The 23595-nt window shown below is 39.5% G+C and overlaps 1 protein-coding gene, 1 long non-coding RNA gene and 1 other non-coding gene across 4 annotated transcripts in view; 1 reads left to right on the top strand and 2 right to left on the bottom strand.

Moving 5' to 3' along the window:
* The first annotated feature begins 779 nt into the window (after positions 1–779).
* FRMD6 (FERM domain containing 6) overlaps positions 780–23595 on the top strand; it is a 92692-nt gene continuing 69876 nt past the window's right edge. Inside the window, exon 1 of the mRNA XM_037155618.2 lies at positions 780–854. The gene's annotated coding sequence lies outside the window, so the exon portion shown is untranslated. The remainder of the gene's footprint in view (positions 855–23595) is intronic.
* Positions 16153–23511, bottom strand: LOC128628138 (uncharacterized). Of its 2 annotated transcripts, none has more exons than XR_008392464.1 (3): positions 23238–23511; positions 19228–19448; positions 16153–17074 (listed from the first exon to the last, which is right to left on the bottom strand). It is a non-coding gene; the product is annotated as an uncharacterized LOC128628138 (long non-coding RNA). The 2 variants fall into 2 exon arrangements; XR_008392463.1 differs by lacking the exon at positions 16153–17074 and adding an exon at positions 17958–18115.
* LOC119057152 (small nucleolar RNA SNORA30/SNORA37 family) lies at positions 21260–21388 on the bottom strand. Its single transcript, XR_005084017.1, has one exon. It is a non-coding gene; the product is annotated as a small nucleolar RNA SNORA30/SNORA37 family (small nucleolar RNA).

Genomic DNA, 23595 nt, shown 5'->3' with positions numbered 1-23595 from the left:
TCAGACAGAATTTTCTAATCTCCCTTGGTTCCATTTTTATTTTTGATCTTCCTGTATATAGGAATAAAAAGGCCTGATTTGCCTAGCTGTCAGGATTAGAAACAATAAATGCGAAATACCAAGTACAGCACCTTCTCTATAGCAGTCTGTCAATAAATGGACATTGTTATTGGTTATGTACCAAGGCCTGGGAAGTGATTATTCTATTTTGTATTTGATTGTCAAACAGATTAAAGGGTTTTGAGATTTCTCTTGTTGAAGGAAAATAAAACTATATTTGATCAGATAACTCTGGAGAGAAAATGGGGAGGGTTGCAGTACGTTACAGGCTTGTTGTGTGACTTGGCCTTTGCTTATCATCAGCAGGATCAGGACTGGGGTTTTCTACACAGTAAGTATAGCAACGGCCACACCTTCATAACAAAAAGTTTTAGAGCATATTCTTCTGCAAATCATTCATTTCATTCTGCAGGGTTTGTCGGTGTTCTCTACTCTGCTGGCCTGAGGTCAGATGAAGAAGATAAATAATTCTGAGACATACCAAGAATAAATTTGTAAAGGAATTTGGTACATAACGATTGACCTTGAGTCAAATGACTAGTTTTAGTCACTTAAAATATACTTATTATGTCCACCATGTGATAATGTTCTTGATCCATAACTTCTCCTGTCTTTTCCTCAGTGGAACGAATGCCAAAACTTTTGCATTAAATGTAAACCAAACCAAGTTGCTAGTTAATTAGCTCTAACCAAAACACAAATGACCCTTTTATTTTCAGCTACTCCAGCGATTTCGAGCAAATGAAGAGTCTGAAATGTTCTGTCTGCCTGGAGGACCTATAGCCAGAATTCGGGTGAGTGCCCTATACAAGAAGAGAGTTCTCTTCAAGTCTTATAATAACCTAGGAACAATTTATTTTATGAAGCACTGAAGAGGAGGCCCATATGGATCAAGGACAGAAATCTACAAAGAACCAACTTATTCTTGAATGGTCATTTGCACTTGAACCCTTTTGGCTTCCCCATTTGTAGAAATGAGAGTGACAATTTTTACATTATCATGAGGTCTATTTAAATGCATAATGTAGTACTGAGGACACTGGGTTTGGAGTCAGAAAGATCTGGGCCTGAATCTGGTTGTGCTGTTTATCAACAGCCACTTTGAGCAGAGAACCTTTTTATGCCTTACTTTCCTCATTTGTAAAATGGGGATAATTATTGTTCTATCTCATGTGGTCATTATGAAGATTAGATAATTTGCCTGGAACATCACAAGAACTAAAAAAATCTAGCTATTATTTGTAAAGTACTACAAGCTTCTTATTTTTTAAAAAAACCATATAACTTAAAATTCAAATTATTCAACTGCAGATAGGTTTTGGAGGGCATTTTCAGTTTTAAGTGTATTTTAGATAGGCTTTACATTAAATGAGCAATGTGCGCCAAGTTATATGATAATTAGTTGATTTACACAATTTCTGTAACTCCCTATAGAACTGTAACCATTAGTATTAGTAATGTATCACATTTGTCTGCAGGATAACAGTGTTCCCTCTCTCTTTAAAACTTTAGTCTGAAATACTGGGACTGTATGAAGTGAAAGGAGAAGTCATTGAATTAGCAAGTCCTAAACTAGTTGTATTACACTATTCTTTGAGATTCCCACTCACATTCATTTTCTTCAATAAGGTAAATTGCAAATTAATCAACTTAGCCCCTTAGGTATATGATTGTCAATGAGATCTAGAAAAAATTTTATACATAACTGAAAAACAATGATTAAAGTACCATATAGGGTTTTCCTTGGTTTGAACTGTTGCACACAGAGATATTTTCAGAGGAAGGTGAAGCCAGATTAGGACTCCGTGGTGCACAGATGACTGAGGGGCTAATAGATGGAGAAGTACAGCCCAGAGGAAACTGGAAATCCAGAAAAAGAAGGAATGGGAGAGGGTGGGGCAAAGAGAGATGCTAGACCACAGTAGGAAATGGCAGGATGAGTGTACTGGGTACTGGCTCTCAAAGGATCAGGGCATGCAGGTATCCTGCCATCTGCATTCCTGGTGTGGATGCACAGAAGTAGCTTTTGGCCCACTCATCTTTTCTCTGTGCTCTCTCTTCTGTGGCTCCCACCATCCAATCCTGCTCCTCCCCTTTACTCACTGTTCCATGCTTTACCCAACTGGAAGGTTGGAGCACAGGGTTTATTTACCATCAGTCAGAGAATAATGAACTTCAGAACTGAAAGACAGATGGGGGCTTGATTCCAGGACTACACCCTGATTATATCCTCCACAATTTCTGAATGCTACTTTCAACATGGAGATCATATCATGAACTGCATAACAATAAGCATGTGTTTAGAAGAACTTTCTTGAGGTATAATTGACATACCATAAAATCTATCCATTTAAATATACAATTTAATGATATTCAAATAAATTATTATCGAGTTCTATAATCATTACCATAACCCAGTTTGAGAACATTACCAATATCCCCAAAAGTTCTCTTATGCTTATTTTTAGTTAATCCCATCCCTATCCCCAGCCTCAAGTGACAACCAATGTACTGTCTCTGTAGATTTGCCTATTTTGTACATCTGAACAAAACCATCCAACCTCTTTTGCATGTAGCTTCTTTCACATAGCATACCGTGTTTGAGTTTCACCCATGCTGTAGCTTGCATCAATAGTTTGGGCCTTATTATGGCTAAATAGTACTTCACCTTCTATGTACCACTTGATAGACATCAGAATTGTTTCCGATCTTGGCTATCATAAGTAACGCTGCTATGAAAATGCACATACATCTTTGTGTGGATATGTTTTCATTTCCACATGGGTAGATTCCTAAGAGCAAAATTGCTGGGTGGATGGTAGATTTAACTTCTTAAGCAACTGCCCAATTATTTTTCAAAGTGGAAAATATTTTATATCCCCACAAGCAATGTTAGAGGGTTCCAGTTTTTCCTGGTCTTCGCCAGTGCTTACCATTGTCTTTTTAATTATACCCATTCAATAATTCTACATTGACCAGAGTCCACTTATCAACCTGAAATAGTTCCTTTGAGGTCTGCACAAGCAGAAAAGGAATGCTTGGCTGCTATTTCTTGTTTTGGTTTATCAGAATAAGTAAGAATAAATAATAATTACCTAGTACTTAATGTAGGCAAGGGTAGAGGCTTGGTCTTCTCCCCCCAGGTAGCTGGCCGGCTGCTTCTCCTGTACAGTTCCTCCTCTACTCCAGCAAACTAAAGTGGGTCCCTTTGGGAAAAGTCTCTCATGACCCATGAGGTTATTTAAAAAAAACAAATAAGGTCAAAGAAGTTGTCTATTTCTTATTTTCTTCTCAAACCAATGAGATTGAGGGATAGGTAATTCAGGTAGAGGAGAAGAGAAAAAAGGTGAAAAATACAGCTTTTGTCAACTCTCCACATCCTTGGTATGAGATAAGCACTTTCGTGTTTTTCATATCATAAAATTCCCATAATCCTTGAGAAAGTTTTAAAGTCACCATTTCATAGGTGAAGAAGTAAGGCTCAGAGAGGTTAGGAAAATTGCATAACATCTGTAGACAATAAATGAAGCTGAGATTCAAGGCCACATCATCTAGTTCCAAGCCAATCTTTTTGAAAATTTATTTTACAGAGAGGGGAAGGGGGGATGGGAGGAGAGACATACTGACAGACAGACAGACATCAACTTGTTGTTCTACTTATGTATGCATTTATTGATTGATTCTTGTACGTGCCCTGACTGGGATCGAACCTGCAACCTTGGTGTATTGGAAGATGCTTTAACCAACTGAGCTACCCAGCCAGGGCCTAAGCCAATTTTATTTCACTATTCCAACTGAGAAGAAATAAACAAAGGGGGAAAATTCTAGTGAACGGAGAGGGTGGGGAGAGTTAATGTAAATGTTAACTAATGAGAAAATATGACAATAAGATTTTATAATGGTCAATTACTATACCCAAATCATGGTCAGGCCTTCTATTATTTCACACTTCAGTGCCATATGCATACACAAAGCTCAAACCCTGAACTCAGAATCAGACTGGCAGCATTAGAAGGAATGATGAGTCATATTCCTGTTTGTTGAGATGGCATTTTGATTTTCTCTCAACTGAGAAAAAATTGTTCCTTCTGAGCACTTGCCCAGACAGTGCAGAGACAATCCAGAGACTTTTTTTTACCACCCAGGGTGAGCAACGGAGAAGTTCCAAAATTAACCTGGTACATTTTTTTAGTAATCATTCTGCTTCCCTCGGGTAAGTGGCATCTTTACTGATGTGATCCCACCCACCACCACCTAGTGTCCCTGCATGGTAGTGGTAACAGCAATGTGTAGATGGAGCACAGTGTCTGTAGAGTTAAAGGACATTTGGATGAACTGTCTCAATAAAAACAAAAAACAAACAAACAATAACAACAAAAAATGCCTTTGTAGATCCCAGAGTAGAGGCCTCTGTAGCCTCTGTCTTTAGGAACATTTGATCTGTGTCTTTTATTCCATTTTCCCCCACAAATGTTTATATGGTCATCATGAAAGAAAGGTGATAACTCATGTTTAGGATATCTGGTTTCAAGGAAAATGACACCATTTCCCTTTAGTTCTTTTTATATCTTAAAGCATTAAGTTAGAGGTTGTGGTTAAGAGAGATGGCGGATAGGTGATGAGAATATGATTAATATACTGGGAAATTATTTTTTCTCTAACAACAGCCAACACAAATTCTGATAATTGGGGGTTATTTGGATTTTTACCAATTAAGTCTTCAAATTTTAGGGCTTTAAGTTAAATCCTATCTCTGGCAGTAGCTTCTTACTCAGCTCATAGTATGTACTTAATAGCACTTATTTTTGAATGGGAATAAAAATACCAGTTTTATACCACAGATCTAAGAGTGATAAAAAATGGCAAAAGTGATTACAAGGTATTTGCCAGAACAAATTCTTACTGGTGTACCTACTAAAATCAGAATAATAGCATGCATCAATTCGCTTCCCAAACTATGTCCCAACAGATACTAATATGTGATGTGCGATGGGGGAAAAAACCCAACTTCATAACTTTGGGAAATAGAGTGAAATTTGTGCAACACCAAAGAGCCTTCAATACTATTAAACGTGTATTATGAGCTTCCAAGATGATGCTGTATGGGATATTTCCAGAGTTAATTGAAAAGAAAAACTTTTGATTACAGGGATGTTTTGTAACATGTTATGGGGAAAGATGCTGAGAAAATCTGCAGTCGCTTTGGGAGGATGGTTTTTCATTTACCCAAAGTTCATGTACCCAGGCACCTCTTTCCATCTCACCCACACTCCATCTTTCTCATGTCCCCAGTAAGGACCCAGACTGGTAAACCCATACAGCACAGAAGCATATTGAAAAACTAACTTGTATAATAACTAAGTATAATGTATAGAGTGTGTTTGGGCCTGGATTCCAATAGATCATTTCAGACCGAGAGGAGAGTTCCAAGGCTAAGGGGTTATTATTCATAGGGTTAAGTGTGACAATGCTATCTGGTCATATCACAAAACGCCTCTTTTCATTTAAGGATGGACATCAAGTGTTTAGTGTAAAACAGCATGATGTTTAGGATCTGCTTCAAGTATTTCAAAAAATAGATGAAGCAAATATGGCAAAATATTAATAACTGTTCAGTCTAAGTAATGGGATATATGGGCATTTAAAAAATATTTTCCCATAGGTTTGAGTATTTTTATGCTGAAGTTCTTTTAAATGCATTCTTCAGTCCCAAATCCACAAAATCAAACTCTCTGGAGATTGGACTTGGGAATCAGCCATTGTTTCCCTCTTCCTCTCCCTTGCTCTTCTTTCTCTCTTTTTAAAAGTCATACTACCGGAATATTTTAGCTGGGAAAACTGAGGTACTAGCTTTCTCTTGTTTGTTACAGCCTTTACACCTTGCCCAGTCTTCATAGCCTGGTATTTGGTTTTTTTTTAAAGGCTTGACAAAGCATTGATGTAGGTGTGAGAAGTAGTTTTAATATAGCAAAAAATCTATTGACCAGATATAGAGGTTGAGGCTGCAGAGGCAAACTAAAAGTTCAACCATCTCATTAAACAGAGAAGTTCAACATGGCTTGTTTTTACTGATGAGTTGTGATATTTACTCTTATGATACAAACACTGTTGCACATCTTTGAAGTAAAAATGGAAAAGTAAATAATTAGTTGCCATTAGAATGTAACTAAAAATTATAATAAAAAAGCAATACTACATTTCACAAACATTTAAAAACAAACAATGTAAACAATAACAACATTAATCAGTTTCTAAAACTGATGTGTACCAAACACATATTACTTTGAATAGTATTATGCATGCTTAGCATAATAAAGTTATGCATTATTCTTCACATACTAAATGACTGCCAAACTTCAGGATCTTTTTAAAAAATGTTATTGTAACCTTTTTTTTAATAATGGAAGGTTCACAGAACATGCCTGAGCATCATGCTTGTAGTTCATATGGTCTGCATAAAGTGGGTCACCAGCATGATCAGCACATCTTAAGCTATAATGTCTGTTAAATGTGGGCTTGTGAGTTGTCCTGGTTTTCCTAAAATGCATCAAACAGAACACATACCTATTTTTAAAAAATGCTTATCTGATACCATCTAAAATCATGTACTCTAAAGTCATGTACTTTGGATGATACATCTAAAATCAGAGTACCACAGCAGTACTCTTAATATGTCTCGAAAGAAAACAACTTAATTTAAGAGCAGCAAGAATATATCAGATTCTTTGCTAATAGAAAAGAAAGGGGAAAATTATTCCTAAAGCATGCTATAATTGTATTTAGATGACCTATACCTAGCACGGTGCCTAAAACACCGTAGGCAAGCAATCTACTTCTGTTTTGATAAACGGATAAATGCTTATCTCAGGATTATCTCTATCCCTTATTCTCAAAATCAATGATTTGTTGATGTAAAGGCTTTAATCAGAGTTCTTAGGCCAGGAAAATTAAGTTGCTGAGCCTGGTCCCTCTGTAGGAAATGTAAAACTCATGAAACTCAAATACTCTTGGGAAATCCAAACACATTTTTTTCATTTGCCAATGTCTGTAATAGAGGCAAGAATAAATTTAGGTAAATTTACTCAGATACATGAGTATTAGCTCTAACATTTCTTAAAACACTGAAAAAGTAAATGGAAATTCTCTGTCATAAATTTGAAGACCCCTTAGTGTGACTGGAAGAAAGCAGCCAGAAAGCCTAGACTCGACTCTGGCTCTGCCACTACTTGTGACTGCTCTGTGTGGCCTGGTAGTCACTGAATTCTCTGATCTTCAGTTTCCTCATTGAAAATGAAATGGTGAGTTTAAATTATATGTTTTCTTCCAGCTCTAAAATGCTGAGTCTAGTTTCCAATTATTATTCTCCAGAGGCTCCTGAGCAGTGTTTGGGGTTAAGGTCAGGTCTTTTCCAGTACCTAGCTGGCATCTAGCACAGCTCTGTGCATGGAACCAGTGCCAGTCCAAATTGCATGGGCTCAGGGACTGGTGAACAAAATCTGTGGCATATAAGTAAAACCTCTTGGTTATTCAACTTTTATAAACAAACTTGTTTTTTTAATATATTTTATTGATTATGCAATTAGAGTTGTCCCATTTCCCCTCTTCATTCCCCTCCACCCTGCACACCCCTCTCCCACCCACATTCCTCCCTTTAGTTCATGTCCATGTGTCTTAAGTTCTTTACCCTCTACATTTCCCATACTATTCTTGCCCTCCCCATCTATTTTCTACCTATCATCGACACTACTTATTCTCTGTACCTTTTCCCCCTCTCTCCTCCTCCCACTCTCCTGTTGATAACCCTTCATGTCATTTCCATTTCTTTGGTTCTACTCCTGTTCTAGTTATTTGCTTAGTTTGTTTTTGTTTTTGTTTTTGTTTTTGTTTTTGTTTTAGGTGTGGTTGTTAATAATTGTGAGTTTGTTGTCATTTTACCATACATGCTTTTTATCTTCTTTTTCTTAAATGAGTCCCTTTAACATTTCATGTAATAATGGCTTGGTGATGATGAACTCCTTTAACTTGACCTTATCTGAGAAGCACTTTATCTGCCCTTCCATTCTAAATAAAAACTTTGCTGGATAGAGCAATCTTGGGTGTAGGTCCTTGCCTTTCATGACTTGGAATACTTCTTTCCAGCCCCTTCTTGCCTGTAAGGTCTCTTTTGAGAAATCTGCTGACAGTCTGATGGGAACTCCTTCGTAGGTGACTGTCCCCTTACCTCTTGCTGCTTCTAGGATTCTCTCCTTCATTTTAATCTTGGCTAATGTAATGATGATGTGCCTTGGTGTGTTTCTTCTTGGGTCCAACTTCTTTGGGACTCTCTGAGCTTCCTGGATTTCCTGGAAGTCTATTTCCTTTGCCAGAATGGGGACGTTCTCCTTTATTATTTGTTCAAATAAGTTTTCCACTTGTGGCTGTTCCTCTTCCCCTTCTGGTACCCCTTTAATTCGAATGTTGGAACGTTTAAAGATGTCCTGGAGGTTCCTAAGCCTCTCCTCATATTTTTGAATTCTTGTTTCTTCTTTCTTTTCTGTTTGGTTGTTTCTTTCTTCCTTCTGACCCACCGCATTGATTTGAGTCCAGTTTTCTTCCCATCACTATTGGTTCCCTATGCATTTTCCTTCATTACATTTATCGTAACCTTCATTTTTTCCTCTAATTTGCAATCAAATTCAACCCATTCTGTGAGCATCCTGATCACCAGTGCTTTGAACTGTGCATCTGATAGGCTGGTCATCTCTTCATCACTTAGTTGTATTTGCTGTGGAACTTTGATCCATTCTTCCATTTAGGCCATATTTTTTTTTTTTGTCTTGTCTCACCTGTTATGTATGAGGGGCATCACCTTAGGTATTCACCAGGGAGGGGCAACCCAGTGTCTGGGTTGTGATGCTGTATGTGGGGGTGAGGTCTGAGAGGAGACAATGGCATTTGCTCTGCTGTCAGATTTCGGTCTCTTCTGTCGCTTTCCCCAAGCAAACTGGGCCTTTCTGGTGCTGATTCCCAGGTGGGTGGGCTTGTGTATGTTTTAGGACCCTGTGGGTTTCTCCAACCAACTGTCCTGTGAGGCTGGGAGTCTCTCCTGGAGCCTCAACCCCCACAGGTGCTTTCAATTGGTGTTTTGAGGCTTTATTTCCCAGCACTGGGACCCTGGGTTGCGTGGGCTGTCTCGCTCCCGTTTCACCTGGTTTATCTGCGTGGGAATGTGGGGCTGCCTGATTGGCCAGCTGCCTTGCACACAGCGCCTCGCTTCACAATCGCCTCCTCGCTGGGTCTGTCCATTGCCACCCTCTGCCCAGGGACCACCCACGGCAGCCTTGCACGCCTGGGGTGCCTTGAAAGCCTGGTGCCACCGCTTTTTGTGCCACAACCCCTGTCCGCTCAGCTGCCCAACTCCGCCCTGCCTACTGGTCTGAATGAATGTGTCTATTTTAACTCCTTGGTTGTCTGACTTCCATACAGTTCAATTTTCTGTCAGTTCTGATTGTTATTTTGTTTCTAAATTGTTGTTGTCCTTATTTTGGTTGAGGAGGCACAGCGTGTTTACCTATGCCTCCATCTTGGCTGGAAGTCGATTAAAGAAACTTATTTTAAATGCTCACATTTTAATATTTTGGTGAACTTTTTCACAAGGCATCGTATTTCATTGTCAAAAACATTTGGGTTGTGCAAACACAGGGTTGTAGTTGTTCATATGGAAAATAATACAGTAATTAATAACAACACAAGAATAAACTCTGTTGTACTCATAACTATAAACCAAGTTTTGCTCCACCCTGCATTCTCTGGAAACAGCTTTTGAGTCCTAATAGAACTTAGACAGAGATAGATATGTTAACTAATCTTATTGTAGTAGACATTTTATATTATTTTTTAAAAATTTAGCTCTCTCTGGTGTAGCTCAGTGGCTCAAGCACAGGCCTATGAACCAAAGGGCTGCCGGTTCGATTCCCAGTCAGGGCACATGCCTGGGTTGGGGGCCAGGACCCCAACTGGGGACATGTGAGGGGCAACCACACATTGATATTTCTCTCCCTCTCCTTCTCCTTCCCTTTTCTATAAATAAATATATAATATCTTTTAATTTTTTGTTATTGTTTCCATTATAATTTAGTCTGCTTATATCCCCTGCCCTCGCCACACTGTCCTCCATGTCCATGAGTACCTTTTCCTCAGTCGCTCCACCCCCCGACTTCCCCCAACCCTTAGCTGTCATCCTGCTCTCTGTCAATGTGTCTGTCTCTGTTTTGTTTGCTATATCAGTTTGTGCATTAGATTGACATATGAATGAAATCATATGGTATTTGTCTTTCTCTGACTGGCTTATTTCACTTTGCATAATGTTCTGCAGGTCCATCTGCACTGTTGCACAGGTTAAATTTTTTAAATTTTTTATGACCGAGTAGTATTCCATTGTGTAAATGTCCCATAGTTGTTTTATCCACGCATCTACTGATGGACATTTGAGCTGCTTCCATATCTTGGTGACACTATATGTATCAAGTCAACACACAGTACACCTTAACCTTATACAATGTTATCTGTCAATTATATCCCAATAACATTGGGAGTAAAAAAAGATCTTAGGACAAGAAACTTTTCTGTATTACTCAATCACCTCACCTTTTCTAAGTGATTACAAAAAAATAATTAATAATGCTGCCTAATTCACAGGTGTGTGGGAGGCACAAAAATTTAATGAAAAAATAGTTGCAAGGCATTTAGGAGAGTGCCTCAAACATGGTTAACTACTTAATAAAGCAGCTACATATAATCAAGTATATTGTCTACTATAAAACACAATTAAAAAGTTCCTTTGGTATATACCTCTCTTCGCTCTGACCTATTTACGTTCACATTTGCAGAGTTAAGTGAGAGAGGCAGGCAGCAGTCATTACCTGACTGATCCTGTTCACTTCTTCCCCAGAGTTCTATTCAGCTCTACCGCTAACTAAATTGCTTTAATTCATCAAACTTGCCTAGAGTTAACTGTTCTGTCTAGCTATGTGCCGTTGGCCTGTTCTGGGCAGCTATGAAGAAGTAGCCATGTGAAATGCTGACTTGTGTTGAAGATATTTCAGGAAATCCCTGGACTGTTTTTGTCAGGAACAAGAGATAATGCTGTGGTCTAAAAACCACACACACACAAAAAAAATGTGGTTCAAATACAAATGTCCAATTTAAAGATAAAATCTAGAGGGAAAAGGCCAGAATGTGGGACTTGACCCCTGGAAAGCCTCTCATCGTTACAAGACACAGTGCTCATTTCCCGTAGGTCATGGAGTGCAGTATGAATTGTCCTATACCACTTTATGTACCGTCTTCCTCATGACCCGCAGGGGTTGGCCCTAGGCCACCCTGCAGATGTGACATACTATGTCTGCTCAAGTCCCTTACTGAAGTTTTAGGGGAGTCATAAGCTGTACACAGACTTTTCAAATGTCAGAGGGTTGGCACCATTAACCCCCAAGTTGGTCAAGGTCAACTGTAGCTTTTATGTTCTGATTCTGCACCAGAGAAGGATGGCCTGAGGGGAAAAGGAGAGCCCCTTCCTTTCCCAACAGGGCTGAGAAGACTAAGGAGGCAACTGTAGGCAAACAAGGCCAGACTCAGTCAGAGCTATTTCCTCACATTCATATGCGTGTTCAATAAATATAATTGTATTTCACATTAAAAATTTATTTTTAAGATGATTAGCAGGAAATTCTATTTATATGACTATTTCTTCTATTTAAGGGCAATAATAACCTTTTAAATAACAGCCATGAAATCGTGATCCATTAAAAACTGTTTTTACTCTATAATTAATGTGTCCCCATTTAGTATGTAAATGAATTATGTTAAATATATGTGTCACTCCTTAATTTTAGAAACACACTTTTGCAGATTTTTTTTGGGAAGTGTAACACGTAAGACTGATACCACTGGCTAGAAATAGTTGCTGGGGGAAAAAACTGACATAAAGCAAACGGCGTGTTATCAGCACAGAACAGCACAAGTAGGAGAAACATTCTGCTCCACCAACACACTTGCAGGGCTGTGTGTCTAAAAAAACTAACTTCCCAAAAGAGAAGTGGAGAACGTGGAAGACAATTTTGCTCATGTTAATTAGCATAACAAGTCACAAAAGCTTAAGGGGTTTTATTTTGAAGTAGGAATTACTAACAGTGGAGGCAATCCCAGGTGAGGGTAAAGGTTAAATTCACAAGACAGGTTGATATCTTTATTTTCATGACTATAATCCATAAATCCAGCTAACAGTTTTTTTAAATCACTCAATTCATCTCTCTGCAAATCTCCTAAAATATGTTAATGGCTGGCTTTCCCTGAAACTCAAGGACATTTATTTAAGGGTTCTCTAAATTGGAAAAGTACTCAGGAACTCTTTGAGACAAAGTTTCCAAATTCTTTCTTGGGTGAGTAGCTGAGTGAGACAGCGTGGTGCCCAGTCTTCAGTGTCAGTGGGAGCAGTGAGCTCCCTACCACCCCACTCAGTCTGGGAGCCTCCAGCTGTGGGTGGTTCTGCATTGTTCGGATTCCTCGTGGAGGCTCTTGGGGCTGACAGCCACTGCTCTGGGAGCCAAAACTGACATAAGAGGAGGCTCTTGTCACATGCTAGATTTTACAACTTGGCTCTAGCAATGATAAACAAAAACATAGAGACTAAAGGCTAAGGTGGTTCCAGGGACTGCCAGTCAGCTTTCCATAAATACCCTGAACTGTCCAACTTTCTCCTTTATGCCATGTGTGTGGCTCAAATGAAGTAACTAGACACTTGAAGGGAAAAAGCTGATTTACTGACAGATGCAGAGGGATGTGGCAACTTACCTGAGCATGTTGGTCATTCTTCCTCGAGTGTGATCAACTTAAAACACAGGCAAGCTTAAGCCATCAGAGTGGAGTGGGTGGCATCAAGCACTGCCCTACTGACACCTTCTTGACAAATAACTTCATGTAATTCTTTATCATTGTTTTTAAACACATCTATCCACTGGAAATGGCTGAGGATTTTGCTCCCAGCCCATCCTGTCCCACATACAAACACAGGCTTGAATCAGTTTGAATGGGCACATATTGTGGGTACTTCTCAGAGTACTCTTCTGATACCAGACCTTGCTGCATCAAAACCAGACACTCTGCTAAAAAAGTGGACTCGTTAGTGTCAGATTTATAAAAAAAAAACAACAAACTTTATTACATTTCGGTGTTTCCATTATTTTTATGTGGCTTTTCTAGTTTGTTACCTCTGCCATGCTTTCTTTGTAAGAATAAGAATTATGACGGAACCTACCTCACAGGAGGGCTACTATGATTAAGATACTACACTGAAAACACACGGCCCAGTGGCTAACAGTCAACACACAATCAACTGTCATGACTTTAAGCTAAGCACTCCGTATTCCTGGAAACCGCTCTTCTGAAGCCACCTGTCATTCATAGAACAAAGTAGTGCCTATCCACGCCACCTTGTATTTACCTATCGGACGTCACTTTCCAAAGCCCGGAATGGGTCAGGGCAGTGGGATGACACAGATGTTTATTAGGCAGCACCTGAAGGGCAAAGCTATGAAATGGGAAGTAAAATTGGGATTGAGCTTACATATCCTGTTCGGTCCATATTTTGTTTCCTCGGTGCTGCCCTTCCCCATATGTACGGGACTGTTAAGACTGTGATTCATTTATGTACTATTAGATGGATGTGGCAGTTTCTGAGGACTAGATGCAATAATGTTATTCACTAAGGCTGGTAGGCACCATTGCTTTATATTTAGCTGAATGGCTATTGACCAAGTTAATAATCACAGTGTTAGTTACTCCATTCATATCACAGAAAATTAAAAGCAACTCTTCCCTAATTGGAGTGGGATGTACTGACATCAATGTCCTATTGTGATAAAAAGAGCACTAATCACATCTTAACACATTCTGCCCCCATTTTTATTCATTGGGAGGACATGGTAGAGTTACAGTACCTAAAGCATCTGGGCGCCTTGAATTAAACATTTCAGAAGTACCTTTAATGTGGCCTCTTCATTTATATCTTACTTTAGCATAAGCATTAATCGAGCAACTACCCATAAGGTCATAAGTGGGCATCAGAATCATTTGGAGAGTTTGTTTCTGTTATTTCAATTTGAGATTCCCCTCTTTGTCACCTGTTCTTAAATAGTTCTGATCTATTTATATATTTGGAAGCCACTATCTAAAGTAAATCAGCTCATAAGTCTAAGTGGAAATCAGGCAATATTTGAAAAAGGTCCTGAATGATAAACTTTTTATAGCTGTTCTTGGGTTTTGCTTTCTTGAGAACTTGTATATATTTGAATACATACATATATATTCTTTATCTTAAGTGCTAGTGATATGAAGAATAATGAAAGTATAAAGAAATGTCTTTAGTCAATATGAATGTGATCAATATGATTTATGCAAATAATTTTGATAGGCCTAACAATCCTTTCAAAATGTATTTCTATGTTTGCCAGTTGCTTAAAACACACATTGTTTAACCTGTTAAATACATTTCTACTACACTACTTAAAGTAAAATTTAGCAAAATTTTTAAGTAATTACAATTCTTATTCATTGTGAGAACTAATGACTGGTTAAATTATACAGTTTATACTTTATTAATATAACTCTTCTTTAAGACTAATCTTAGTTCAATAGTTGATTCTTCACTGACTTAGAGAGAAGCTTTAGTGTTTATAACTTTTTTCTTTGAATTTACTATCATTTAATTTAGACTGAAATAAATGTTGCCATACCTCTGTTGACAGAGAAGGTGTGTTCTACCACATTAGCAATTTTACAGCCAGACTTATACTAATGCAAAAAATGCTTTTGTCAGATACAGGAACTATTCTATTTATTCCCACCCCCACCACCACACAGGAAGACATAAACTGTGCATCAAGCATCTTGGGGCCAAAAAGAGATCCACGTAAAATTAAGGGAAGAGCAGATGGAGAAAGTGAGCCCAGTCACCTCACTTCACAGGTCCCACAGATCCCTGACCTTCGGCAGGTTCAGCCAGCATCGCCAGATGAGATTCTTCCTTCAACCCAACTCACAGGGCACCTCAGTGTTCCAGTTAATTTCTCCCTTTAGACCAGTGGTTCTCAACTAGTGCCAATAACTTTCTGTTATGAGATGTCCTGCACAATAGAATTTTTAGCAGCATCCCAAGACTCTATCCACTAGACATCAGTGGCATTGTGCGGCTCCCACTTCTTCCCCAGCCAGTTGTGACAACCAAACGTGTCTCCAGACAGGGTCAATTGTTCCTTTGGGGACAAAATCACCCTCCCCTTGAGAACCACTAGGTTAAAAGTGGCAAAATATATATTTGAAAAGTACCTTGTCTCACAAATATCCTTCCCCTTAAAAATGCTGAAATTCCTTTAACAATCCTGTCTTCCTTTCTAAAATCATAGATTACAAGGTTCAAAGTATAGGTACCAGTTTGAGGTAACTTTGCTGGGAATACATTTCAGCTAAAGTGAACTAGTCGGTCAATAGGGCAAAGGGCTGGCAAAGGGCTGGTTTTCAGAACCATCCCAGGTCTGCTCAGACAAAAAGGCATAAGAGCTAAAGCCACCTGAAGTAGCTACTTTTCACAAAGAGAACTAAGGACAAACTTCCAAACCGTGATTACCTTACCGGAAATAATTTGTCCATCTGTCAAACACGTACCTGGTACCTTCTCGGGGCTGGTGCTAGAGGTAGTGTGAAATGTACGGTGACTTCGATATTCTGTAGCTAGAAAGAAGGGTCTAGGAGATGGCTACATATTGGATATTTAAGAGGGAGGATGGATCATTAGAATTTAAGCTCCAGGATGAGGGATTAGGTCTTATTTACCTCTGTGTCCCCAACACCTGGGACACAATAGGTACTTAATAATCATTTGCTAAATGAATAAATGAACAATAGAAAAGGCCCTGGAACAGCCAGTGGGGTTTGGGATACAGAGCTTTGGGAGGAGGCATCTGAGAAGCGTCAGGAGAGAAAGGTCTGATAGCAAGACACACAGAAGTTTAGAGATGGAGAGGACTAGAGGCCTAGTGAGAGGGACTGCAGGAGAGACAGTGCAGGGAGAAAGAGTGAGGTTGAAGGCAGATTTCCTGAGATCAGATCCACACACCACCACTTACATTCCTGAAGATCTCGGGCATCTGTAAACCAGGAATAATGCCAGTGCCTCCCTGAAAGGACCGGGGTGAGGACTCAAAGGGGTAACACTGATAAACGGTAGACCAGCAACCACCGAAGAGGAAGCTAGGGTTCAGAGTGGCAGGGTTGGAGCTGAGGAGGGTCTTGAAGAGAGCCATGAAAGTCTGGACAGTCTTTGCAGGGAAAGGGAAAGGGGGCCAACCAAGACCGAACCTGCGATGAATGAGCAACTGTGAGTGAGTACTCCGCTGTGGCAACTGTTGCCTTGGAGATATGACTAATCGACTGGTTTATTTGATTTTCTTTAGTCGTTATTAGTGACTTTAAAGCAAAGTGCAATAAAATGTCCATTGCTTTGACCTGAATTTTGAGATTGTTAAGAAACTACTAGAAGAATATATTCAAAATGACGAGCCCAGGTATTAAATGCAAAAGGAAATAAGTGAAGCCAAAAACAGCTAATAAACTGAAAGAAGTGAGAGGGGGTTGGTGACTGGAAGTCTCAAGGTCAAAAAAACAGCTCTGGAGGGAAAGGCAGAATGGCCAGATGGGGTAGACAGCCCAGTCTCCAGTCCACGTGTTCTGAGGCAGGGCAGCTCCGGAGGGCACAAGGGTCACTCCACGTCATGTGGGCACTGGGGAACTGGACAATGGGAGCAAGGCCACTTATTTTCCTCTTGATCAACTCAAACCACTCTGTTCCCAAGGGTATCTCATCAAAATGTTTTGTTGGCAAGGAATTCCATAGTTGATTAATTGTTCTAGTAAAATCCCTCTAACAATCTTCTTAGTATCTCAAAAGGCTGTAGGGTGGGTAGTTAAAGGAGGGGAAAGGCTGAAAAAATAAATAAAATATACATTAAGGAATAGCAATAGATACAGGCTATTGACAATTATATCACATATTTATACTTTAAATATAAACATTATATGAACTGGCTGATATATGGTACCCCATTCAAATGAACCAAAAGTCTTCTTAAGGGATAGATCCTTTCTCGTCATTACCTGGATGTTTGTCCAAGAAACACCTCAAAAAATGTTCATCTTTTCCCACTGTCACCTCGGTGCCTTCTCTTTTTTCCCCATCCCACCCTCAGTGCACCTGTGCACATACACCTCTCGTCCCTACATGTAATTTATGGGATTAATTTGTTTAACAACTATGTACCAGACATTGTCCTAGATGCTGGGGAACACGGCAGTCAGAGAGATTAGGTCCGTGTTCACATGAAGCTAAAGTCTAAAGGGACAGACAGGGAACATTTGAGATCTGCTTCCTAGCATGGGTTGTCAGTTTGGCTCAAATAAACTCTTATAAATATTCAAAAAATAAAAATATAAAAATAAATAAAGGGAGAAACAGTTGACAAACAGGTGAGCATATTCAAAAACGATTTCAGACAGTGAAAAGTGCTATAAAAATAAGTCATGCAATAACATAGTTTATACTGATTTACATATTATATTAAGTGTATATCTACATAAAGTTATCATATAGGAATATGTCTCTATTATCCTCTAAGAAATTAGGGTGTAAGTGACAAAAATTATCATCCAATCCAATGTAGAACTATTGACTGAACAGAAGATAACGGATTTGCTGATTCTGTATTTCTGCTTAAGAGATTACACAGGATGTTTGGCTCAGTCATATACGAATCACAAATAACAACATTTTTAAAAGCAAGCAGGTTTAAGAAGGCCTCACCTCCCACCAGCCCCCTGTTTATCCTCGAAGCGAGATGCAGAGGGCGCCCACCAGCACTTCTCCAGGCCTGTGAAAACAAGCATCTGGGGCGGAGGTCCTTGGACAGCAATCTTGCAGTCCTTGATTTCTAAATCAGACTCCATGGTCCAATTACCAGGGTTCTTTCTTCAAAGAAGTAGAGCATAAGAATTCTACTTAGGCTAATCAAATAATATATTAGGCTCACTGAATGATCCATTAGGCTACCCTCAAAAAAGAAAAATGTAACCACTGCCTTGCCTGTAGAAGAATTTCTTAAGATTTTCTGGGGTTTGGTTCCACATCAAGTCAAACAGGAGCAAATATAGATTGTGCTTCTCACATAGCATCAGGTGAGAGGAAAACAGGGATCTAATGTAGGAGTTCGTATTTCTCCTTTTTATCCAACCAGTTAATATATCCAGCACGACGGGACCTGGTGTTGTAACTAAAACCCCAACCACCAGAGATGGGTAGGGGGTCCCCTTAAGACCCTGCCAACAGAGTCCTATAGCCTCTGTGAACTTCCTGTGGAATTCCAGAACTAGCACATCTTATTTGTACTTTATCCATCATTTTTTTAAGCAACTAAGAAGTTTAAGTGCATGTTTGTTATGCTTACAATTCACTCAAGGTAACCAAATTAAAACAGAATGAACACTTTTCATAAACTCTCTTTATAAATGGAATTTTGTTGTTATTCTCAAGAAAGCCATTAACTGCCAGTCTGTAAGCTTGTATTCTGGAGGACGGACATTCACATCTTTCCCTGTTCTAGTTCAGGATATCGCAGGTACAAATGGATAAGATGTCATATAATACTGAAGAGAATTTCAGCGACATCCGTGTTATCATTTGTTTGAAAAAAGTGACTCCTTCTAGAACATTAGCATCAGATAAAGACAATCAGAGTGTTCCTAAAGCATTACTCAGACTAACCAGTTTATCACCAGATTCCTACTCCTTCCTTTCCTGTCTATCTCTGCAAGGAATCTGATCTGGAAAAACTGCTCTGGGACCTTTGCGGCCCACTGTATAAACACACAAAGGGCAAATGTTCTGAAGTTCTATACTTTCGGCTTTCTACCACTTGCCTCATCCCTTCTACTAGCCATTTTCCTATAGGAGGACCCTTCTACCTGTCCTCTATCTTCTTTCCTATAATGTGAAGTCGCATGCAAAAGGCAGCCGTGCTATTTTCACACTAAATTCCTCACTACATTTTATTTAGCAGCAGTACTCCTCACCCTGGCACTTACCTTTGAGACCACTCTTTGTAGCCCAGAGACCTCCGTGTGCTTCTCTGTGCTGGATTACCCCTCCTCGTGTAGCTAACTCCTGAGCAGGGCCATTTGGAATTGTCTCTCCTTTTCGTAAGTGAAGGGCCTGGCCCGGCCCACCCAGTCTTGTCAAACCTTTTGTCTGGAGTGTTCAAGTACTCAAGCCCTCGGGGAACTGGAATGTGATGACAGCGGAGACACTAAAATGAGAGAATGGAAATAAAGTAGCTCTTCAAAGATGTCTGGTAAACTTTTACATGCTGTATTAAAACTAAACCTTGTCCCGGATAATCAAGTTATCCTGGATCCCATTGTTGAATATTTTCTCAAAATTTGATGGCAAGAGAGCAGAATTTCATTTTTTCAACTTTGTGTCCCTAATTTGGGGAAAGATAAATATTCTGGAGTTAGATTGCTACAGAATATTAATCCTGTGCCGTGCTGGCTCTACAAAACAATTATTTGTATTCCTGGTTAGGGGTTTGCGCTGCACCATAATAAGACAGCTGGATTAAAGGACTGATAATCAATTCTCCGGACTTTTCTGAAGCATTAAAATCCCTTTTTGTGTTTTCATTTTGCAGAACACTGTAATACACCAACTGAGAATAATAAAAAGAGCACTTAGATGTTAGGCAATGAAAAACCAGGACTTCATCACTGCACTACTAAGTTTCCACATGTGATTACTCTGTCTTTCAAACTACTATACGTTAGCTACATGGACATTTAAGACCTTAGAATAGGACTTAACTTATTTTGATTGCTTTAAAATGCATTTTGCTTTGCTTTTTAAATGAATTTCAGTAATTACCAAAAAGAAAAATGAACCTAATTTCTTTATTATGTTCTTGAGCCAAAATGATGCATGACATTTAATTTGGGGAAAGTACTCTTTAAAAACCAGTATGTCAAATAACTAAGTTCTCTGACTAGAACTCATATTTCAGCTTTAACACATAATCCAAATAACCTTGAATTACATAGAAAAGATGAAAAAGAACTAAAGTTTTTCTTCTAATACACTGAAGTAATTTTAATTCTCAATATATTGTGCCAGTCTTTGGAAAAATACTTGTAAAAGAATGTGAATCATAGCAGTTCACATCTCTTCATTTCCTATATAACTGTGTTCCTTACACCAAAATGCTTACATACCAGCCACCAAAGGTTAAGCCTCTTGAATTACAAAATGAGTTTATGGCCATTGTACTTTAAAATTGCCTCTGTGCACTTGCTCATTCTGTGCCTTTTACCTGAAATACCTTAACCCATAGTTCCCACTAGGGTCTGCACTTAGAATAAGATTACCCCCTAGATAGGGGTTTTGAAAATATACCCAAACCCAAGCCACATCCCAGACCAATTAACTCACATGCCTAGGATACGGGCATCAAGTTTTTGAAAGTCCCCAGGTGATTCCACTGTACAACCAACTTGTCCCAGGCACTCTTCTGTTTGTCCTTCCCATCCAGTTGACAGGGGGTGTCCTACACCCTCCCTGACAGTCCTAAGCCTTCCCACTACTTCTGCATATCTGTACCATACCCAGCATTGAAGTGTATTGTGACTGTTTACTTCCATGCCTGGTCCCTCAAACTACTATAAGATTCCGGCATATTCTTACGGCTGACTCCCAGAGTCTAACTCTGTGCCTAGTGTATGGGTGTATTTATTAAATTCATAGAATGAATAACTTCTTCCTAAGAAAATCCAAAGCAAAATTATTATTATGATAATATTTATATGCCATGGAAAAGTAATAGTTTAAGATGTGTTTAGGATGATGTTTCACTGATGGGCATTGTCTCATATTTAGGCAAACATTTCATACCAATGAAAATAAAACACTATCTCAACATCACAAAGCATCATAAAACTTTGATTGCCTACAAAATTACATTCTTTCCCTAATAAGCACAGAAAAACATTTCCTATGATAAATATCCAAAATAATCCATTCTTTCTCAGCTCCACTTTCATCTTAAATAGATTATGTCTTTTCTCTTCCCTCTCTGCCACTGAGTGACAGCTGCCACGAGCACAGTCGCAGGTCAAGGATGCAATCAAGGGTTTTCTTTCAGCACCAGCTACCAAATCCTGGCCCCGCTGCCTGGGGGAGGACCTGCCAAGGTACTAGTTTGTGCTGTTTTCCAAAGCAGTCCTTTCAGAGTTTCATGATGCTTCAGGGGTTCATAAAACTAATTTTAAGAGTTTTAAAGTACTTAATTTACTAAATATTATGTAAGAACCTATGTTTATTGTAACATTCACACTGTTCTACAATTAATCGGGTAATGTCTTTCTCAGGTCCTCCTCTGCTTTCTCACCTCCATAGAATCATTATGATTCAAAAAATATTCACACAGTAAATTTTGCTACAATCTAATTCTAGACAATAAACCCAATCTTAAACATATGTTTAAAAAAGCTGTCTAAAAATATTTTGCTACTTGGGTTACCCAATTATTTCATACTGCAGCAATGTTTCACAATCTAACAATATGTTGCTCTTTAGTCACTAGATTGTTATGCACAGGACCTGAAAAGAAATCAGATTTAGGAACTGTTTTCCAAGATAATATGTTAGTCATTTTTCTAATTTATATTTACATATGATATACTGGATTATCTCATGACATCAAATTAATTTAAGACCTTCCCAACTAGTGTTCAATATGTACTCATTTTGAATGCATATAACAGACAAAAACGAGAAAAAGTTCAATCCTCCACTTTTAAATACCTGCATTATAATCAACTACTGTTAACCAATTTTTAAATTATTCTATTAATTACAACTAATTTAAAAAGCAGTCATGAAAACAGTTCTTGTCCTTTCCATAATGGAGTCGGGATTCTAAATCAGAAGTGTAACATCCCTAGAAACTGCTCTACTTTATCAGAAACAAGCTCTGAATGTATTGTCAATTGTGAAAAGACAAAAGATCACCGTTCGTGAGACTCAGTTCTAATGTCATGGTTCCCAAAATGCAAAAGCTGCGAATGAGACTATTCCAAGTGAGCTCCTGTTATAATGAACACAAAACTGAATTTCTTTTGCCAAGCAAACAGGGCACACAGACTGGCATGCTTTAAACCAGCAATTTTCAACTGGTGTGTCACAAGAGGCATACTGGTGTGCTGCACGAGTTTTATAAAGTATACAACACCTCACTATTCAGTAAGGGGCACTGATCATTTTTCCTTTAGATTGTGGAGTGAAAAAATAATAGCCAACACACCAACAGCTATCCGGTATGAATGAATCAAAATTATCATCTTTTTTTGCGGGGGAGGGTTCAGGGCAGCAAAACAATGATTTCTTTGGTGTACTGCAGAATTTTAGTAAGTTTATATGTGCCATGAGATGAAAAGGGCTGAAAAATCGCTGCTTTAAACCAATAACCGCTAGCTTGACACATTTATGTTTGGATCAAAAGAGTGGGGGGGGCAGTTTAAAGTTGGTTTCTATCAGCACGTTTGATTTTGGGTGGTGTCCTTTCTCAGCTACTCCTCTGCCGCCTTGTTTCTCACCCAACCGTCATAACCTGAACGTACAACCCATCACTCCTTTCGCGAGGGGCCCTGTGGTGCTTTAATGCCTCCCACCGCTCTGGCCATGCATTCCAGGCTCTGGAGTCAACCTAAAACCTCGGAGGGAAAAGCTCAGGAGGTTGGAGCGCTGTGGGGCTCTGTGGGTCACGGGCCAAGAGGCCAGGAAGAACGTCAGTCTCTCTCCCTTGGTCTCCAGTTCCTAGGTGCAGGTCACAGATGCCGCAGCCTCACGGGAGAGGCATAGCTCGTCACTTTCCCAGACCAAACAGCTACAGATGGCCAAAAAAAAAATCCTCGACTTCAGTGCCATAAACACATCTTCCACTGGCGTCTTCCTCTCCAAACACCATCTGGAGCGGACAAATATAATAATTTCGGGGGGGGGGGGGCGTCACAGGCACTAAACTACAGCAGACAGAGGTTGTTTCTACCTGAAGAACTGGAGAGGCAGAGCTAGCGGGGGAGGCGCCCTCTCCACCCAGAATAAAACTCGAGGGCGCGACGTCCCGAGTAATGGGTGGGCAGGTGGGTGCGGGACAAGAGCACAGGCAGGAAGCTAGGAGTCACGAAGCCTCCTCCGCTGGAAACGCCTTCTCTCTAAGTGGCCTCCCCTTCATCGTTCCGAATTAGTAAGACGGTGCTCTGGCCAACCAACCACCCGTAGCCAGTCCGAAAGGAGCGTTCCCGGGGAACAAGGGCCAGGAATCGGAGACGGCTGTTGGGCTGGGAGGGAGAGGCGCTGGCAATGCCCCCTCCCGCCTCTCTCTCCTTCGCGCGAGGCAAGGCCTA

Source organism: Artibeus jamaicensis, unplaced genomic scaffold (assembly GCF_021234435.1).
Source record: "Artibeus jamaicensis isolate MK-2021 breed Jamaican fruit bat unplaced genomic scaffold, CSHL_Jam_final contig_548, whole genome shotgun sequence".
NCBI classification, from domain to species: Eukaryota; Metazoa; Chordata; class Mammalia; order Chiroptera; family Phyllostomidae; genus Artibeus; species Artibeus jamaicensis.
Note: the sequence above shows the minus strand (reverse complement) of the source record. Positions and strands in the feature narration are given on the sequence as shown.